This window comes from Mytilus edulis, chromosome 5 (assembly GCF_963676685.1).
Source record: "Mytilus edulis chromosome 5, xbMytEdul2.2, whole genome shotgun sequence".
NCBI classification, from domain to species: domain Eukaryota; kingdom Metazoa; phylum Mollusca; class Bivalvia; order Mytilida; family Mytilidae; genus Mytilus; species Mytilus edulis.
The window spans coordinates 29939213-29960321 of record NC_092348.1 but is presented as its reverse complement, the minus strand read 5'-3'; the positions used below and the strand labels follow the sequence as shown (position 1 = coordinate 29960321).

General features: G+C 33.2%; 14 non-coding genes across 14 annotated transcripts; all 14 read right to left on the bottom strand.

The window, feature by feature from the left end:
• Window positions 1–4830: 4830 nt before the first annotated feature.
• Trnal-uaa (transfer RNA leucine (anticodon UAA)) lies at window positions 4831–4913 on the bottom strand. Its single transcript has one exon. It is a non-coding gene; the product is annotated as a tRNA-Leu (tRNA).
• A 597-nt stretch (window positions 4914–5510) lies between these two features.
• Window positions 5511–5593, bottom strand: Trnal-uaa (transfer RNA leucine (anticodon UAA)). The gene has a single exon. It is a non-coding gene; the product is annotated as a tRNA-Leu (tRNA).
• Window positions 5594–6190: 597 nt separating this feature from the next.
• On the bottom strand, window positions 6191–6273 carry Trnal-uaa (transfer RNA leucine (anticodon UAA)). Its single transcript has one exon. It is a non-coding gene; the product is annotated as a tRNA-Leu (tRNA).
• Window positions 6274–6870: 597 nt separating this feature from the next.
• On the bottom strand, window positions 6871–6953 carry Trnal-uaa (transfer RNA leucine (anticodon UAA)). The gene has a single exon. It is a non-coding gene; the product is annotated as a tRNA-Leu (tRNA).
• Window positions 6954–7553: 600 nt separating this feature from the next.
• On the bottom strand, window positions 7554–7636 carry Trnal-uaa (transfer RNA leucine (anticodon UAA)). Its single transcript has one exon. It is a non-coding gene; the product is annotated as a tRNA-Leu (tRNA).
• Window positions 7637–15111: 7475 nt separating this feature from the next.
• Window positions 15112–15194, bottom strand: Trnal-uaa (transfer RNA leucine (anticodon UAA)). The gene has a single exon. It is a non-coding gene; the product is annotated as a tRNA-Leu (tRNA).
• A 597-nt stretch (window positions 15195–15791) lies between these two features.
• Trnal-uaa (transfer RNA leucine (anticodon UAA)) lies at window positions 15792–15874 on the bottom strand. The gene has a single exon. It is a non-coding gene; the product is annotated as a tRNA-Leu (tRNA).
• A 598-nt stretch (window positions 15875–16472) lies between these two features.
• Window positions 16473–16555, bottom strand: Trnal-uaa (transfer RNA leucine (anticodon UAA)). Its single transcript has one exon. It is a non-coding gene; the product is annotated as a tRNA-Leu (tRNA).
• A 598-nt stretch (window positions 16556–17153) lies between these two features.
• On the bottom strand, window positions 17154–17236 carry Trnal-uaa (transfer RNA leucine (anticodon UAA)). Its single transcript has one exon. It is a non-coding gene; the product is annotated as a tRNA-Leu (tRNA).
• A 597-nt stretch (window positions 17237–17833) lies between these two features.
• Trnal-uaa (transfer RNA leucine (anticodon UAA)) lies at window positions 17834–17916 on the bottom strand. Its single transcript has one exon. It is a non-coding gene; the product is annotated as a tRNA-Leu (tRNA).
• A 598-nt stretch (window positions 17917–18514) lies between these two features.
• On the bottom strand, window positions 18515–18597 carry Trnal-uaa (transfer RNA leucine (anticodon UAA)). Its single transcript has one exon. It is a non-coding gene; the product is annotated as a tRNA-Leu (tRNA).
• Window positions 18598–19195: 598 nt separating this feature from the next.
• Trnal-uaa (transfer RNA leucine (anticodon UAA)) lies at window positions 19196–19278 on the bottom strand. Its single transcript has one exon. It is a non-coding gene; the product is annotated as a tRNA-Leu (tRNA).
• A 597-nt stretch (window positions 19279–19875) lies between these two features.
• On the bottom strand, window positions 19876–19958 carry Trnal-uaa (transfer RNA leucine (anticodon UAA)). Its single transcript has one exon. It is a non-coding gene; the product is annotated as a tRNA-Leu (tRNA).
• Window positions 19959–20556: 598 nt separating this feature from the next.
• Trnal-uaa (transfer RNA leucine (anticodon UAA)) lies at window positions 20557–20639 on the bottom strand. Its single transcript has one exon. It is a non-coding gene; the product is annotated as a tRNA-Leu (tRNA).
• Window positions 20640–21109: the final 470 nt, after the last annotated feature.

Below are 21109 nucleotides of genomic sequence, written 5' to 3'. Positions count from 1 at the left end.
TACTTTGCCATGACAAAATCAGACTTTGATAAAATTCTGGTAATGCGTCTATTTTTCTATTTCGGAGATCACAGAATAAAATTTCAATTCCAAGATTCATATTTTCAAACTTAGAAAAGAAATAAAGACAAGTTTGTTTCCATATAGCACAGTAGTTTTCATCCAACAGTCTACTCAAATATTTTAATCTAAAAGTATACATTTTCTGCATAATATCAGGAAAATTCAATCCTCCGTCAACTACTTTATTGATAATAACCTCATATGCTACAAGAGGAGGTTTATTATTCCATAAAAATTCTAAACATTTCTTTTTTATAAGTATGCAATACTTTTCAGGTATATTTACAACCATTAATGTATACCACAGTTTACTCATAAGTAAGGCACTAATAACACTTACTCTTCCATGAAGAGTTAAATGCCTCATTTTCCAAAAATTCAGGAGTTTTGTAATTGATTGTACTTTACCTTCCCAATTCAATTTTTCACATAATGTTTTATTTTTTCCCACCCATATTCCTAATAACTGTAAGACTTCATCACATTCTTTTATTTTCCAAAATTTTAAATCATTTGAACAAATTTTCCCTTTTCCAAGTGCTAAAACTTCTGATTTTTCTTTATTCAATTTTGCACCCGATGCTTTTTCGTACAATTCTAGTACCCGAAATGTTTCACTAACTGAATTTTTGTCCACTAAGGTCAAAGTTGTATCGTCAGCATGTACAAAAACCTTTTCTTCAACATTTGTATTTGGTATTACAACACCTCTTATCTCACAATTTTTCTTAATAGCAATACTCAATGGTTCTGCTAACAAAACATATAACAGAGCCGAAATGGGACACCCCTGTTTGACAGAGTTTTTCAATCTAAAGTATGGAGTCAAAAATCCATTACATTTAACTGAACTAAAAATGTTGGTGTAAAATATTTTTATCCATTTTTTGAATTTATTACCAAATCCAAATTTATCCAAAACTGCAAAAAGATACTCGTGTCCAGCTCTGTCAAATGCTTTTTCTTGATCTAATTTTAATAAATAACATTCTATATCATCCATTTCTACTAAATCCATAAAATCCCTAACACTAACAACTGTATCAGATATATCTTTTCCTAGAATACAACAGCTTTGATTTGGTGAAATAACTTTTGGTAGTACATACTTAAATCTATTTGCCATTACTCTGGCAAGTATTTTGTAGTCAACATTCAACAAGCTAATTGGCCTAAAGTTTTTCAAATCTGATTGATCACCTTTGTTTTTAAAAATTATATTTATATTCCCATATCTCATAGATCTAGATAATTCTTCATTTTCCTCAATACTTTGATAAATATAGAGTAATACATCATGCTTTAATTCATTGAAAAAATACAAATAAAATTCTGCAGTTATACCATCTGGTCCAGGTGTTTTCCCTTTTTTCGTACCTTTTAAGGATTTTTCAATTTCCTCAATACTAATTTCATCATCACACATTTCTACATCTTCATCATCAATTTTTACATTAACATTATTCAATAATTCATCAACTGAATGCATATCAATACTAACACAAGAAAACAAATGTTTATAATAATCATGTATAACATCAAGTAAATCATTTGTTTCTGTAACAATTTTCCCATCACAATCTTTTATTTCACTTATCACATTCTTATTCTGTCGATACTTTTCTAATTTCAAAAAATATGCAGTATTTCTATCACTTTCTAAAGCCCACTGTGACTTTGATCTTAAAATTGCACCTTGACATTTGTATGTTTCAATATCTTCTAATTGCGTTTGCAATTCTAAAAATTGTTCACTGTTTATCTGAATACCATTTGCAGATTTTACTGATAATTCTTGAATTTTATTCTGCAATTTATAATATTCCCTGTTTAAATCTTTTTGCTTTTCTTTGCCATAAATTTGGCTTAATCTTTTAATTGTAAATTTTAAATTATCCCACCAAATTAAGGGATTTGACACATAAAAATCTGACCCAATTTCATTTGCAAATAATCTCTTCATTTTATCAATAAATAACTCATCTTGTAAAAATGAATTATTAAAAACCCACACACCTGGACCTCTTTCTACATTACAAAAATCTATCTTCATGCTGACGATACTATGATCACTAAAACTAGTATCCTTATAATGAATATTCTTAATACATGATTTTAAATCTAATGACACTAGAAAATAATCTATTCTGCTTTGGGTTAAAAACCCTTGTACAACCTGTTTTCTAGAAAAAACTTTTGTATTAACATTTCTATTTCTCCAAATATCATATAATTCTTTTTCTTGCATAAAATTACATAAGGATTTTACAGCCTTATCATTACAATGCATGGTTTTACCACTCTTATCCAAACTTGATAATGTAGTATTAAAATGTCCAGCAACTAATACATATTTTCCTTTACTAATTTTTTGTTTACACTTTAAGAAAAACTCATATCTTTCATTTACATTATTTGGTGCATATATATTATAAATGTCAATTAATTTATCATTAATTGTCCCTTTTATATGAATAAATCTTCCATTATCATTTTCCACTTCTAAAAAAATGTTTTTTAATTTCTTACTAACAAGAATAGCAACACCTTGACGGTTATTACCACTATTACTATAAAAAATATCTCCATCCCAAATAGTTTTATCTCTTTTAATTCTTTCTACAAACAAATCATTCCAAAATGTTTCTTGTAAACATATAATATCATAAAATCTTTCATTACACAATGAAAAAATACAATTCCTCTTATTGCTATCACAAAGTCCGTTACAATTAAGACTTATAACATTAAACATAGCCATTACTATAAAAAATATATTGAATATTATATAATATTTACAATCCATTTTTATTTGTTTCTATTTTTTTTTTGATGTGCCAACATAGCAGCTCTTACATTAACCTTAACTTTCAATGACTTTCGTCTTGCATTTTTTTTAAATATATTTTTGCATTTGTCTTCTACACTAGCCCACTCACTTTCTTCATCAGTCAATGGGTCAGTGTCCATACTTATTTCATCTAATTCACCAAATACACCATCATCTCCTCCCTGGCTGCATTTTTGTTCCAGAGAGGGGATGTTACTAATTTTCTCATCATTAACATTTGTTTCACATGAAACATTTTCATTCATAATTTCATTTGTACTTAACAATACATTACATTTACTAATATTGCTATTAACAGTTACAATATGTCCTTCTGAAATCTGCTCACTGTCTTTATTCGTCATCTCGGTCGCGATCTTTGTCTTTACACCATTGTCGGTCGCGATCTTTGTCTGTTCACTATTGTCAGTCGCGATCTTTGTCTTTTCACCATTTTCGGACGCGTTATCAACGGTCTCTGTTACATCATCTGCCATGGCTTCATCAGCGTCTGTATATTCATCATCATCATCTTCATCACCATTACCAATACCATCACCAATTGCTCCATCTCCATTACCATTACCATTTCTGTTAACGCCATCTCCATTCCAATCCTCATCATTAGCTTCTATATCATCACACATGATATCACTTGTGTGTACATCGGCAACAACTTTTACCACCTTTGACTTTTTCACATCATCACTGGTTCCCTGTTCCGAACTTATGACTGAGGGACCAACATCTAACGTATTCCCACTAATCAAGTCATTTTCACTTTCTTTTAATTCTGTATTGTTTTCTTCACTACTGGTGATAATTTCTTGATATTTTCTTTTGTGGTCCGAAACTCTGCCCCAAGGTGTTTTTCTTTTTCCTTCGGGTATATGACCAAATCCTTCTCCGAAATAACGCTTTCTCGTTAAACAATCGCAATCACTGTATGGCCTTCGGCAACTCTTACACTTATTCTCTGAACAGTTTTTACTAATATGTCCTTGTTGACCACATTTAAAACATTTAAATTCTGGACAATCTTTGTATAAATGTTCAGCACTATAACAACCCGAACAAACTTTGACCTGGTCATTATGAATAACCCTATAATATGCTGTTTCCTTCCCGCTAACTGTAAATTTCATAGAATACGGTATTGAGGCAAGTGTAGGTGGTAATTTTACTTTAAAAACTCTAGTACCATCATATACATTCGATCTACTGCTCATTTTTCTTTTCCTAATGTCAGTTACTATTTCAACACCCATTCTATCAAATCTATCAATTATTTCTTCATCTGTTACGTACATGCTCATATTGAAAATTGACACAATTCTAAATACTGATACTAGTTCATTTACACTAATGGATTTACCTTGTATAAATAAACCGTCTCCTGATATTTCTCCTACATTTCTCCTTTCCCGCATTACTACTTCATAATTGTTATCATTCTTTGGAACACACGCTTACACCGATCCTACACCACATTTCTTTTCAATTTCATCTATCACTAATTCTGGGGTAATCACTTTAGTACTGCCAACATTCACACGAACAGTTTGTTCCTTTGAATAATTGTCATCCAAAGGGTACGTTTTGTCACCCATCCCGGGTGACAAAACAAAGTCTTTTTCAACAAAAAAGTTGAAAAAATCAAACGATATTAAGGTATATTATCACATTCTGACACAAAATATACAAATTCACATATACGATGACTTGGAAAAACACAGTTTTTGAATTAGATTGACTCTCTCGATATAAACACCTGTTTACTCTTTCATAGGTCAACCGGAAGTCCTTCTAGCAGCAACTGTAGATCTATATTTGGGAACTTTGATTGCATTGCTTATTCGATATTACAAGGAGCTTCACTTGCGTACAATTCACTCAGTTTCAGGCAAAATTTCAATTTTGTGTAATAAAAATAAGACTAGTGCGGGTGGGGTTCGAACCCACGCGGACATACGTCCATTGGAACTTAAGTCCAACGCCTTAACCACTCGGCCACCACACTGTTACAGATGGGGATCTTAAATGGTTACATGAATCTATAGCTACTTATCACAATGTTCGCATTTCATTTGTAAGGCGCAATTGTGTAGATCAAATACCGCAAAGGAAAAATAATCAAATAGACAGCCTTTTCATCGAAAATCCCGTGCAATTCAACTGATTTCGTGCTGAAACATTCAATTAAGTGAAACTTGATGTTTTGTCAACCCGAGTACCGTTACTGTAAGAATTTTCATAATTGCGAGAGAAAAAAAAGTTTATTATCTCATAAACGATCATTTCACCGAAAGAAAAAAAAATCAATTCGCATCACGGGAGCAATTTTACATACAATATTTTTCCTTTTCATAAAAGTGTACTGCAAGGGCATATGATATCTGCTTAGTCATTTTAAGTGTTACTCCTGATTGCAGTTGCGCTATTAGGAAAAAATACTGCGGTAACAATTTAAAGCATTACTTACTGTTCTAGCAGCAACTGTAGATCTATATTTGGGAACTTTGATTGCATTGCTTATTCGATATTATAAGGAGCTTCACTTGCGTACAATTCACTCAGTTTCAGGCAAAATTTCAATTTGGTGTAATAAAAATAAGACTAGTGCGGGTGGGGTTCGAACCCACGCGGACATACGTCCATTGGAACTTAAGTCCAACGCCTTAACCACTCGGCCACCACACTGTTACAGATGGGGATCTTAAATGGTTACATGAATCTATAGCTACTTATCACAATGTTCGCATTTCATTTGTAAGGCGCAATTGTGTAGATCAAATACCGCAAAGGAAAAATAATCAAATAGACAGCCTTTTCATCGAAAATCCCGTGCAATTCAACTGATTTCATGCTGAAACATTCAATTAAGTGAAACTTGATGTTTTGTCAACCCGAGTACCGTTACTGTAAGAATTTTCATAATTGCGAGAGAAAAAAAAGTTTATTATCTCATAAACGATCATTTCACCGAAAGAAAAAAAAATCAATTCGCATCACGGGAGCAATTTTACATACAATATTTTTCCTTTTCATAAAAGTGTACTGCAAGGGCATATGATTTCTGCTTAGTCATTTTTAGTGTTACTCCTGATTGCAGTTGCGCTATTAGGAAAAAATACTGCGGTAACAATTTAAAGCATTACTTACTGTTCTAGCAGCAACTGTAGATCTATATTTGGGAACTTTGATTGCATTGCTTATTCGATATTATAAGGAGCTTCACTTGCGTACAATTCACTCAGTTTCAGGCAAAATTTCAATTTGGTGTAATAAAAATAAGACTAGTGCGGGTGGGGTTCGAACCCACGCGGACATACGTCCATTGGAACTTAAGTCCAACGCCTTAACCACTCGGCCACCACACTGTTACAGATGGGGATCTTAAATGGTTACATGAATCTATAGCTACTTATCACAATGTTCGCATTTCATTTGTAAGGCGCAATTGTGTAGATCAAATACCGCAAAGGAAAAATAATCAAATAGACAGCCTTTTCATCGAAAATCCCGTGCAATTCAACTGATTTCATGCTGAAACATTCAATTAAGTGAAACTTGATGTTTTGTCAACCCGAGTACCGTTACTGTAAGAATTTTCATAATTGCGAGAGAAAAAAAAGTTTATTATCTCATAAACGATCATTTCACCGAAAGAAAAAAAAATCAATTCGCATCACGGGAGCAATTTTACATACAATATTTTTCCTTTTCATAAAAGTGTACTGCAAGGGCATATGATATCTGCTTAGTCATTTTTAGTGTTACTCCTGATTGCAGTTGCGCTATTAGGAAAAAATACTGCGGTAACAATTTAAAGCATTACTTACTGTTCTAGCAGCAACTGTAGATCTATATTTGGGAACTTTGATTGCATTGCTTATTCGATATTATAAGGAGCTTCACTTGCGTACAATTCACTCAGTTTCAGGCAAAACTTCAATTTGGTGTAATAAAAATAAGACTAGTGCGGGTGGGGTTCGAACCCACGCGGACATACGTCCATTGGAACTTAAGTCCAACGCCTTAACCACTCGGCCACCACACTGATACAGATGGGGATCTTAAATGGTTACATGAATCTATAATAGCTACTTATCACAATGTTCGCATTTCATTTGTAAGGCGCAATTGTGTAGATCAAATACCGCAAAGGAAAAATAATCAAATAGACAGCCTTTTCATCGAAAATCCCGTGCAATTCAACTGATTTCATGCTGAAACATTCAATTAAGTGAAACTTGATGTTTTGTCAACCCGAGTACCGTTACTGTAAGAATTTTCATAATTGCGAGAGAAAAAAAAGTTTATTATCTCATAAACGATCATTTCACCGAAAGAAAAAAAAATCAATTCGCATCACGGGAGCAATTTTACATACAATATTTTTCCTTTTCATAAAAGTGTACTGCAAGGGCATATGATATCTGCTTAGTCATTTTAAGTGTTACTCCTGATTGCAGTTGCGCTATTAGGAAAAAATACTGCGGTAACAATTTAAAGCATTACTTACTGTTCTAGCAGCAACTGTAGATCTATATTTGGGAACTTTGATTGCATTGCTTATTCGATATTATAAGGAGCTTCACTTGCGTACAATTCACTCAGTTTCAGGCAAAACTTCAATTTGGTGTAATAAAAATAAGACTAGTGCGGGTGGGGTTCGAACCAACGCGGACATACGTCCATTGGAACTTAAGTCCAACGCCTTAACCACTCGGCCACCACACTGTTACAGATGGGGATCTTAAATGGTTACATGAATCTATAGCTACTTATCACAATGTTCGCATTTCATTTGTAAGGCGCAATTGTGTAGATCAAATACCGCAAAGGAAAAATAATCAAATAGACAGCCTTTTCATCGAAAATCCCGTGCAATTCAACTGATTTCATGCTGAAACATTCAATTAAGTGAAACTTGATGTTTTGTCAACCCGAGTACCGTTACTGTAAGAATTTTCATAATTGCGAGAGAAAAAAAAGTTTATTATCTCATAAACGATCATTTCACCGAAAGAAAAAAAAATCAATTCGCATCACGGGAGCAATTTTACATACAATATTTTTCCTTTTCATAAAAGTGTACTGCAAGGGCATATGATATCTGCTTAGTCATTTTAAGTGTTACTCCTGATTGCAGTTGCGCTATTAGGAAAAAATACTGCGGTAACAATTTAAAGCATTACTTACTGTTCTAGCAGCAACTGTAGATCTATATTTGGGAACTTTGATTGCATTGCTTATTCGATATTATAAGGAGCTTCACTTGCGTACAATTCACTCAGTTTCAGGCAAAACTTCAATTTGGTGTAATAAAAATAAGACTAGTGCGGGTGGGGTTCGAACCCACGCGGACATACGTCCATTGGAACTTAAGTCCAACGCCTTTTTTTTTTTTTTTATCTTTATTAAAATAAGACATCATATTATACACATTAAAATACATAAAACATTATCACAAGTGTCAATATCAATTCAAAATGTCTATAACATTCAATTTCAAGCTTCTGTATAAATGTCTACATGACACAATCAGTTTATATATTCAAATAACTACAGTTTAAATATTATATCATCGTCTACTTCTTTAAGCAGAGGGTTATCAAGCAAAAATTTCTTTTCAAATAAAGAATTCATTTTACATTTCTGACACATATACACATAAAAATACATGACATAATGTTTCAGTGTGTACTTGAAAAGTTGAACCAAATTAACATTTGTTTTGCCATTCATTATAATATTCCTTCTTCTAAATATACAATATCTTGCAGTTGAAAGCAGAAAGTTAACAAAACTGTCATTAACACCTTTCATTTTCCAATTTAACCCAAATAGTAGCAAATGTTCACTCTGTACACCACTTATCTTGTCAGAATCACAATTTTCAAATAATTTTACAAACAGTTCAGACAAATAGTTATGGAATTCTAAAAGTTCATCACAGTTTATAAACATATGTAATAGATCTTCAATTTCACTACCACAAACATCACATAAATCATCATCAGACCATCCAATTCTTTTGAATTTACTTTTGGTAAATATACAATTATGAAGTATTTTGTAATCTAGTTCAATAAACTTTCCAGGTTTCCAGAATAAATTAACATTACACCACATTTGACTAAGGTCATTATCATCAATATTGAACAGTGTTTTCCACATTTCAACACCACATGGATCTTTACAAATATCATCTAATAAACAATTATACAGCTTTTTAACAGTACACAATGGTAACTCAAATGGTACATGATTAATGATAACAGAAATGTCTATTGTTCTTTTTGCATTCCTATGATGCAATTCACTTTGCACGGTCTGCTTCCAGTCATCAGGAATTGCACAAATTAAACAATGATAACGGTCAATTACATTCTTTACATTTGCATTTTCAAATACATTTTGTATCATTTCAACAATAGCACAATCAGGTAAAAACCCTGTTTTAACCTCATAACATATGTCCTTAAGAGTAATAATACCAGCATTTATAAAATCATACCAAAGTATTGATTTATCCTTCAATACAATCTCTGGATTCCTAAACAATGGTTGGTCATATATGTTTTCTACACTTAATTTCAATTCAGACTTCTGTCTCAAGATATACCAAGCTTCTAACATTTCAATATACACAATCGGTAAACATTTTAACTCACAATGTGGTACTTGAATAAACAAGACTTCTAAACCAAGATTCATATTATAAATCTTTGATACAAAATATTTAAAAGTATGTTTCCATAGTACATCATATTCATCATTTATCAATCTTCCTAAAAACTTTAGTCTAAATGCATGTATTTTACATTTCATGTCAACTAATTGCAAACCTCCATTACATTTAGTATTTATTATAACATTATAATTCACCAAATGAGATCTCTTATTCCATACAAAATTAACACATAAAATCTTTATCTCATGATAAGCCCATTCCGGGATAGAGGATACAAAAAGAGTGTACCAAAATCTGGACATCATTAACGTATTTACAACAACAACTCTACCCTGCAATGTTAATTGCCTTTGTAACCATATATTCAAAAGAGATTTTAATTTTGATATCTTTTCTTTCCAATTTAGATCATCACATATATTTCTGTTTTTTCCAACATAAACACCAAGTAACTGTACATTATTATCACATACTTGTAAACCATACTCCTGTTTTTCTACAGGTGACAAATCTCCCTTTCCAACACATAAAATTTCAGATTTTTGTCTATTAATTTTAGCACCAGTTGCTCTACTATATAGATCAAAAACTTTAAAAACTTCTGATATAGATTGTTTACTACAGACAGATAAAGTTGTATCGTCTGCATGCTGAAAAATTAATCATACTTTTCCACTATTTGGAACAACAATACCTTTTATCAAATCATTTTTAACAATCTCACTATGTAAAGGCTCAGCAGCTAAAACATACAATAAAGCACTTATAGGACAGCCTTGTCTAATACCATTCTTAATATAAAAATAGTTTGTTAAGAAACCATTGCATTTTACTGCACTATTAATACCATTATAAAATATTTCAATCCATTTAATAAATTTATCTCCAAAACCATATCTTTTAAGAACCTTCAATAAATATGAGTGACTCACTCTATCAAATGCCTTTTCTTGATCAATTTTGATAATATAACCTTCAAGTTCATCTCTTTCAATAATTTCTATGATATCTCTAACATTTGCTACATTATTAGATATATCTCGACCCATTATACAACAAGTTTGGTCTACAGAAATAATTTTTGGTAAAACAGTTTTAAACCTATTTGCCATTATCCTGGCCAAAATTTTATAATCAACCTGTAACAGAGATATCGGTCTATAATTTTTAAGGAATCTTCTGTCACCTTTTTTCTTAAATACAAGACTTATAACACCACATTTCATTGATCTACTTAAAAATCCCTTTTGTTGAATAGTATTATAAAGTTTCATAAGTACATACTTAAGCTCAGAATAAAAATGACAATAAAACTCAACAGTAAGTCCGTCAGATCCTGGACTTTTATTTTTAGACATTTGAGATAATGCTTTTATTATTTCATCAAACGAAATATCTGACTCACATAATTGATGATCATTTTCATCTATTTTTACATCTACACAATCCAATAATTCATTCATTTTTATATCATCAGTATCAACACAAGTATACAATTCTTTATAAAAATCATATTGCAAATCTAAAATACCATTAATGTCATTAACACATTCATTATTCACATTCAACAATTCCTTTACAGAATTATTCTCCTGTTTATATTTTTCTAAATTTAAAAAATATTTTGTATTTTTGTCTGATTCAACAGCCCAAACAGCTTTAGATCTGAGAACAGCGCCTCTACATTTTTCTAATTCATATTGAGACAATTCTAATCTCAAACTTTCTAATTTAGCTATATCAAAATCATTGCCATTGGCAGCTTTTTCACATAAAGTATTAATTTGCTTTTCTAATCTAAAATAATCTCTTCTATTTTCCTTAGCTAAAGAAGAAGAAAAAATTTGGGAATATCTTTTAATTTTATACTTAAGATTATCCCACCATATCAAAATATCTCTTTCATGTAACTCATTTTCTTTTTCTACAGTTATAATTTCTTTAACTCTTCTAACATACTGTTCATTTTGTAAAAGAGTATTATTAAGGATCCACAAACCAGGACCTCTTTCTATATTGTTACAGTTTACATTCAATATAACAAAAGCATGATCACTTAAACTAGTTAAGTTATAATATACATTTTGAATACATGGTGACAACTGTCTACTAACTAAGAAATAATCTATCCTACTCTGTTGTAATTCATTATTACTAATACGTTTCCATGAAAATATTCTATTGTGGGTGTTTCTAGCACGCCACACATCATACACATTATTATTATTAACTATTTCATATAATTTTCTACATGGTTCATCTACAATATGTTTTGTTTTGCCACCCCTGTCTAAATTAGACAAACTAGTATTGAAGTCGCCTCCAATAATTAAATTGTCCATTTTATCCGTATACAGTTTCACAAATTCAAAGAAATCTGTTCTTTCAGTTAACGTATTTGGCGCATATAACGATATAATATTGTACAATTTTTCATTCTCAAGAAATGTTACATGTAAAAATCTACCTTTTTCATCAGAATAAACAAACTGTATCTTATCTTTACAATAATTATTTGAAAGTACAGCAACACCTTGTCTACAATTCAAACCATTATTACAAGTGATTTTACCTGGATATAAATGCTTTATGCTATCTATATAATTATTATCCCAAAAAGTCTCCTGTAAAAGTACAATACTAATTTTTTTATCATCAATAACGCTAACAAAGTTCTGAAAATTATTTACACATCTAAGACCATTACAATTAAATGAACATATAAGCACCATTGCAAAAATAAAATAAAATAAAATTACATATTTATCCATTGTTTACATCTTAGTACTTTCACAATTTTGACCTACAGATCTAACACCTTTACCATCTAGATTAGGAGGAGGGTTTAACCTTGATCTCCTTTCAAGCTTTCTCTGTTTTTTTTTTAATTTTCGAGCTTCCTTAGCACTAATAAATTGACCCACAATTTTAACATCAACATCACTATTTATATCCAGTATTTCTACTGAACTTTCATACCCATCACCAGAACAGACAGACAATTCTTCATTTTCTTTTGCACCTTCAGTGGTGATTACTTCATCACCAACCAAGGTGCCAATTATCTCATTCAATGAGAGACTATTCTCCATATCAACATCATTGATTTCACCACCCCCTCCTACAACAGTATCGCAGGAGATCGCGGTGTCATCATTTCTCTTGATTTTTTTACCTTCACTTAATTCTCTGTCTGTTCCAGCAATAATACTTGCACTCTCAACTATATCAGTTTCAATTGAACTATCTGTTCTATGATCATCATTGTCACCAAAACCATCCTCTGAAATTGGTCGCTTCCTCTTTAAACCATCTTGAACCCCATTTTGCTCATTGTGCACTTCTACGTCCACTACTGTTAACTTTGAGACTGCTGTTTTTCGCACTTTGTCTGACCCATCTAATTGTATTTTAGCTTCACTGTCCTGTTTTCCTTCATCTTCAATACATTTTTCACTTGGTGTACTTTCAATGTCATGTACATTTTCACTTAAAGTAGACTTTACCAAGGTTTCTGTATCCTCCTCATCTGCACTATTTACATCTGGTCTTATTTGTATTATATCTTCAGAATTACTGTCATTAGCTAGCATACAAATACAATCTTTTAATGATTGATCACAATCTGTACATTGACATACACACGGATATTTAGAACAATCAGTACAAGGACAAACGCACGGGTCACTTCGGCAATGGTGACATTTACATACACATGGAATTGTGTCACATGTGTAGCAAGTACATGTACATTTCAAGTTTGCATTTCTGCAAATTCTACATTTACACATACAGAAATATTCTCCACAGTCCGGACAATTTCTGTTATTTTCTTCTCGGTTACGGCTTTCATGTTCCCATCTCGTTGAAGGCTTACAAACACATTTCAACGGCAAATTACGGCAAAATTTACATTTTTTTGCTCGACAACTTTTCAATGCATGTCCAGTTTCTCCACAACCATAACACAAAAAATGTGGACAATCTTTCCTCATGTGCTCAGGAGATGAACACTCTGAGCAAACCTTTGTTTGGTTGTTATGAACCACACGATAGTATTTGGTGTCGGTGCCAAATTTAAAAGGCATTGACCACGGCAGGGCTACTACCCCTGGAGGAAACTTACACCTCATGAATCGTGTGCCATCAGCAACCTGAGTCCCAGGTACGGTTCTTCTATAAACAGGTGAAACTACTTTCACTCCTTTACTTTCAATCTTACTTGTAATCTCATCATCACAAATATAAGATGGCAATTTTATAACTGAAACTACAGTTATGTCAGAAAACATCATACTACACTCAAAATCTCTATTGGCAATTTCTACGCCTCGTAACATTTTAAACGCATTCTCTTTAGAGTCAAAGGTTATATCATATGACGATAAATCACATCGTACTACTGCTAATACACTATTCAGTCCGGTTAAAGTCTCAATATCATCTATCACAACTCTTTCTCCAATTACTTGTATAGGAATTTTTTCCACCCTAACAGTACATTCTCGCTGATAGTATTTATTATCAGTAACATAATTCTGTTTAGAAAACCGATTTCTATTTTCCTTTGGGTTTCTACGAGAATTTCCTAAATTCGGACGATTCGGCTCCAACTGAGACATTTTTAAATTCCAAAGCAAGCACTGCCTAACAAAAAAAGTCAAGCGCACCCAAGTCAACCCCCCTCCTCCAAACGATTAAATCGTCAGAGTAGGGGTAAACAACATATATATAAACAGTTTATCAGTTCCGAAATGTCAATTACAATGCAATGTTCATCTGAATTACCTTTGTTTATGAATATATCATATATAATCCGTCGAATTCAACGAAATTTTTCCGGAGACTTGTTTACACTTCCATCATGGGCTGTGCTCAATTCATCCATTTCCAACGCCTTAACCACTCGGCCACCACACTGATACAGATGGGGATCTTAAATGGTTACATGAATCTATAGCTACTTATCACAATGTTCGCATTTCATTTGTAAGGCGCAATTGTGTAGATCAAATACCGCAAAGGAAAAATAATCAAATAGACAGCCTTTTCATCGAAAATCCCGTGCAATTCAACTGATTTCATGCTGAAACATTCAATTAAGTGAAACTTGATGTTTTGTCAACCCGAGTACCGTTACTGTAAGAATTTTCATAATTGCGAGAGAAAAAAAAGTTTATCATCTCATAAACGATCATTTCACCGAAAGAAAAAAAAAATCAATTCGCATCACGGGAGCAATTTTACATACAATATTTTTCCTTTTCATAAAAGTGTACTGCAAGGGCATATGATATCTGCTTAGTCATTTTAAGTGTTACTCCTGATTGCAGTTGCGCTATTAGGAAAAAATACTGCGGTAACAATTTAAAGCATTACTTACTGTTCTAGCAGCAACTGTAGATCTATATTTGGGAACTTTGATTGCATTGCTTATTCGATATTATAAGGAGCTTCACTTGCGTACAATTCACTCAGTTTCAGGCAAAATTTCAATTTGGTGTAATAAAAATAAGACTAGTGCGGGTGGGGTTCGAACCCACGCGGACATACGTCCATTGGAACTTAAGTCCAACGCCTTAACCACTCGGCCACCACACTGTTACAGATGGGGATCTTAAATGGTTACATGAATCTATAGCTACTTATCACAATGTTCGCATTTCATTTGTAAGGCGCAATTGTGTAGATCAAATACCGCAAAGGAAAAATAATCAAATAGACAGCCTTTTCATCGAAAATCCCGTGCAATTCAACTGATTTCATGCTGAAACATTCAATTAAGTGAAACTTGATGTTTTGTCAACCCGAGTACCGTTACTGTAAGAATTTTCATAATTGCGAGAGAAAAAAAAGTTTATTATCTCATAAACGATCATTTCACCGAAAGAAAAAAAAATCAATTCGCATCACGGGAGCAATTTTACATACAATATTTTTCCTTTTCATAAAAGTGTACTGCAAGGGCATATGATATCTGCTTAGTCATTTTAAGTGTTACTCCTGATTGCAGTTGCGCTATTAGGAAAAAATACTGCGGTAACAATTTAAAGCATTACTTACTGTTCTAGCAGCAACTGTAGATCTATATTTGGGAACTTTGATTGCATTGCTTATTCGATATTATAAGGAGCTTCACTTGCGTACAATTCACTCAGTTTCAGGCAAAACTTCAATTTGGTGTAATAAAAATAAGACTAGTGCGGGTGGGGTTCGAACCCACGCGGACATACGTCCATTGGAACTTAAGTCCAACGCCTTAACCACTCGGCCACCACACTGTTACAGATGGGGATCTTAAATGGTTACATGAATCTATAGCTACTTATCACAATGTTCGCATTTCATTTGTAAGGCGCAATTGTGTAGATCAAATACCGCAAAGGAAAAATAATCAAATAGACAGCCTTTTCATCGAAAATCCCGTGCAATTCAACTGATTTCATGCTGAAACATTCAATTAAGTGAAACTTGATGTTTTGTCAACCCGAGTACCGTTACTGTAAGAATTTTCATAATTGCGAGAGAAAAAAAAGTTTATTATCTCATAAACGATCATTTCACCGAAAGAAAAAAAAAATCAATTCGCATCACGGGAGCAATTTTACATACAATATTTTTCCTTTTCATAAAAGTGTACTGCAAGGGCATATGATATCTGCTTAGTCATTTTTAGTGTTACTCCTGATTGCAGTTGCGCTATTAGGAAAAAATACTGCGGTAACAATTTAAAGCATTACTTACTGTTCTAGCAGCAACTGTAGATCTATATTTGGGAACTTTGATTGCATTGCTTATTCGATATTATAAGGAGCTTCACTTGCGTACAATTCACTCAGTTTCAGGCAAAACTTCAATTTGGTGTAATAAAAATAAGACTAGTGCGGGTGGGGTTCGAACCCACGCGGACATACGTCCATTGGAACTTAAGTCCAACGCCTTAACCACTCGGCCACCACACTGTTACAGATGGGGATCTTAAATGGTTACATGAATCTATAGCTACTTATCACAATGTTCGCATTTCATTTGTAAGGCGCAATTGTGTAGATCAAATACCGCAAAGGAAAAATAATCAAATAGACAGCCTTTTCATCGAAAATCCCGTGCAATTCAACTGATTTCATGCTGAAACATTCAATTAAGTGAAACTTGATGTTTTGTCAACCCGAGTACCGTTACTGTAAGAATTTTCATAATTGCGAGAGAAAAAAAAGTTTATTATCTCATAAACGATCATTTCACCGAAAGAAAAAAAAAATCAATTCGCATCACGGGAGCAATTTTACATACAATATTTTTCCTTTTCATAAAAGTGTACTGCAAGGGCATATGATATCTGCTTAGTCATTTTTAGTGTTACTCCTGATTGCAGTTGCGCTATTAGGAAAAAATACTGCGGTAACAATTTAAAGCATTACTTACTGTTCTAGCAGCAACTGTAGATCTATATTTGGGAACTTTGATTGCATTGCTTATTCGATATTATAAGGAGCTTCACTTGCGTACAATTCACTCAGTTTCAGGCAAAACTTCAATTTGGTGTAATAAAAATAAGACTAGTGCGGGTGGGGTTCGAACCCACGCGGACATACGTCCATTGGAACTTAAGTCCAACGCCTTAACCACTCGGCCACCACACTGTTACAGATGGGGATCTTAAATGGTTACATGAATCTATAGCTACTTATCACAATGTTCGCATTTCATTTGTAAGGCGCAATTGTGTAGATCAAATACCGCAAAGGAAAAATAATCAAATAGACAGCCTTTTCATCGAAAATCCCGTGCAATTCAACTGATTTCATGCTGAAACATTCAATTAAGTGAAACTTGATGTTTTGTCAACCCGAGTACCGTTACTGTAAGAATTTTCATAATTGCGAGAGAAAAAAAAGTTTATTATCTCATAAACGATCATTTCACCGAAAGAAAAAAAAATCAATTCGCATCACGGGAGCAATTTTACATACAATATTTTTCCTTTTCATAAAAGTGTACTGCAAGGGCATATGATATCTGCTTAGTCATTTTAAATGTTACTCCTGATTGCAGTTGCGCTATTAGGAAAAAATACTGCGGTAACAATTTAAAGCATTACTTACTGTTCTAGCAGCAACTGTAGATCTATATTTGGGAACTTTGATTGCATTGCTTATTCGATATTATAAGGAGCTTCACTTGCGTACAATTCACTCAGTTTCAGGCAAAACTTCAATTTGGTGTAATAAAAATAAGACTAGTGCGGGTGGGGTTCGAACCCACGCGGACATACGTCCATTGGAACTTAAGTCCAACGCCTTAACCACTCGGCCACCACACTGTTACAGATGGGGATCTTAAATGGTTACATGAATCTATAGCTACTTATCACAATGTTCGCATTTCATTTGTAAGGCGCAATTGTGTAGATCAAATACCGCAAAGGAAAAATAATCAAATAGACAGCCTTTTCATCGAAAATCCCGTGCAATTCAACTGATTTCATGCTGAAACATTCAATTAAGTGAAACTTGATGTTTTGTCAACCCGAGTACCGTTACTGTAAGAATTTTCATAATTGCGAGAGAAAAAAAAGTTTATTATCTCATAAACGATCATTTCACCGAAAGAAAAAAAAAATCAATTCGCATCACGGGAGCAATTTTACATACAATATTTTTCCTTTTCATAAAAGTGTACTGCAAGGGCATATGATATCTGCTTAGTCATTTTAAATGTTACTCCTGATTGCAGTTGCGCTATTAGGAAAAAATACTGCGGTAACAATTTAAAGCATTACTTACTGTTCTAGCAGCAACTGTAGATCTATATTTGGGAACTTTGATTGCATTGCTTATTCGATATTATAAGGAGCTTCACTTGCGTACAATTCACTCAGTTTCAGGCAAAACTTCAATTTGGTGTAATAAAAATAAGACTAGTGCGGGTGGGGTTCGAACCCACGCGGACATACGTCCATTGGAACTTAAGTCCAACGCCTTAACCACTCGGCCACCACACTGTTACAGATGGGGATCTTAAATGGTTACATGAATCTATAGCTACTTATCACAATGTTCGCATTTCATTTGTAAGGCGCAATTGTGTAGATCAAATACCGCAAAGGAAAAATAATCAAATAGACAGCCTTTTCATCGAAAATCCCGTGCAATTCAACTGATTTCATGCTGAAACATTCAATTAAGTGAAACTTGATGTTTTGTCAACCCGAGTACCGTTACTGTAAGAATTTTCATAATTGCGAGAGAAAAAAAAGTTTATTATCTCATAAACGATCATTTCACCGAAAGAAAAAAAAAATCAATTCGCATCACGGGAGCAATTTTACATACAATATTTTTCCTTTTCATAAAAGTGTACTGCAAGGGCATATGATATCTGCTTAGTCATTTTTAGTGTTACTCCTGATTGCAGTTGCGCTATTAGGAAAAAATACTGCGGTAACAATTTAAAGCATTACTTACTGTTCTAGCAGCAACTGTAGATCTATATTTGGGAACTTTGATTGCATTGCTTATTCGATATTATAAGGAGCTTCACTTGCGTACAATTCACTCAGTTTCAGGCAAAACTTCAATTTGGTGTAATAAAAATAAGACTAGTGCGGGTGGGGTTCGAACCCACGCGGACATACGTCCATTGGAACTTAAGTCCAACGCCTTAACCACTCGGCCACCACACTGTTACAGATGGGGATCTTAAATGGTTACATGAATCTATAGCTACTTATCACAATGTTCGCATTTCATTTGTAAGGCGCAATTGTGTAGATCAAATACCGCAAAGGAAAAATAATCAAATAGACAGCCTTTTCATCGAAAATCCCGTGCAATTCAACTGATTTCATGCTGAAACATTCAATTAAGTGAAACTTGATGTTTTGTCAACCCGAGTACCGTTACTGTAAGAATTTTCATAATTGCGAGAGAAAAAAAAGTTTATTATCTCATAAACGATCATTTCACCGAAAGAAAAAAAAATCAATTCGCATCACGGGAGCAATTTTACATACAATATTTTTCCTTTTCATAAAAGTGTACTGCAAGGGCATATGATATCTGCTTAGTCATTTTAAATGTTACTCCTGATTGCAGTTGCGCTATTAGGAAAAAATACTGCGGTAACAATTTAAAGCATTACTTACTGTTCTAGCAGCAACTGTAGATCTATATTTGGGAACTTTGATTGCATTGCTTATTCGATATTATAAGGAGCTTCACTTGCGTACAATTCACTCAGTTTCAGGCAAAACTTCAATTTGGTGTAATAAAAATAAGACTAGTGCGGGTGGGGTTCGAACCCACGCGGACATACGTCCATTGGAACTTAAGTCCAACGCCTTAACCACTCGGCCACCACACTGTTACAGATGGGGATCTTAAATGGTTACATGAATCTATAGCTACTTATCACAATGTTCGCATTTCATTTGTAAGGCGCAATTGTGTAGATCAAATACCGCAAAGGAAAAATAATCAAATAGACAGCCTTTTCATCGAAAATCCCGTGCAATTCAACTGATTTCATGCTGAAACATTCAATTAAGTGAAACTTGATGTTTTGTCAACCCGAGTACCGTTACTGTAAGAATTTTCATAATTGCGAGAGAAAAAAAAGTTTATTATCTCATAAACGATCATTTCACCGAAAGAAAAAAAAAATCAATTCGCATCACGGGAGCAATTTTACATACAATATTTTTCCTTTTCATAAAAGTGTACTGCAAGGGCATATGATATCTGCTTAGTCATTTTAAATGTTACTCCTGATTGCAGTTGCGCTATTAGGAAAAAATACTGCGGTAACAATTTAAAGCATTACTTACTGTTCTAGCAGCAACTGTAGATCTATATTTGGGAACTTTGATTGCATTGCTTATTCGATATTATAAGGAGCTTCACTTGCGTACAATTCACTCAGTTTCAGGCAAAACTTCAATTTGGTGTAATAAAAATAAGACTAGTGCGGGTGGGGTTCGAACCCACGCGGACATACGTCCATTGGAACTTAAGTCCAACGCCTTAACCACTCGGCCACCACACTGTTACAGATGGGGATCTTAAATGGTTACATGAATCTATAGCTACTTATCACAATGTTCGCATTTCATTTGTAAGGCGCAATTGTGTAGATCAAATACCGCAAAGGAAAAATAATCAAATAGACAGCCTTTTCATCGAAAATCCCGTGCAATTCAACTGATTTCATGCTGAAACATTCAATTAAGTGAAACTTGATGTTTTGTCAACCCGAGTACCGTTACTGTAAGAATTTTCATAATTGCGAGAGAAAAAAAAGTTTATTATCTCATAAACGATCATTTCACCGAAAGAAAAAAAAAATCAATTCGCATCACGGGAGCAATTTTACATACAATATTTTTCCTTTTCATAAAAGTGTACTGCAAGGGCATATGATATCTGCTTAGTCATTTTTAGTGTTACTCCTGATTGCAGTTGCGCTATTAGGAAAAAATACTGCGGTAACAATTTAAAGCATTACTTACTGTTCTA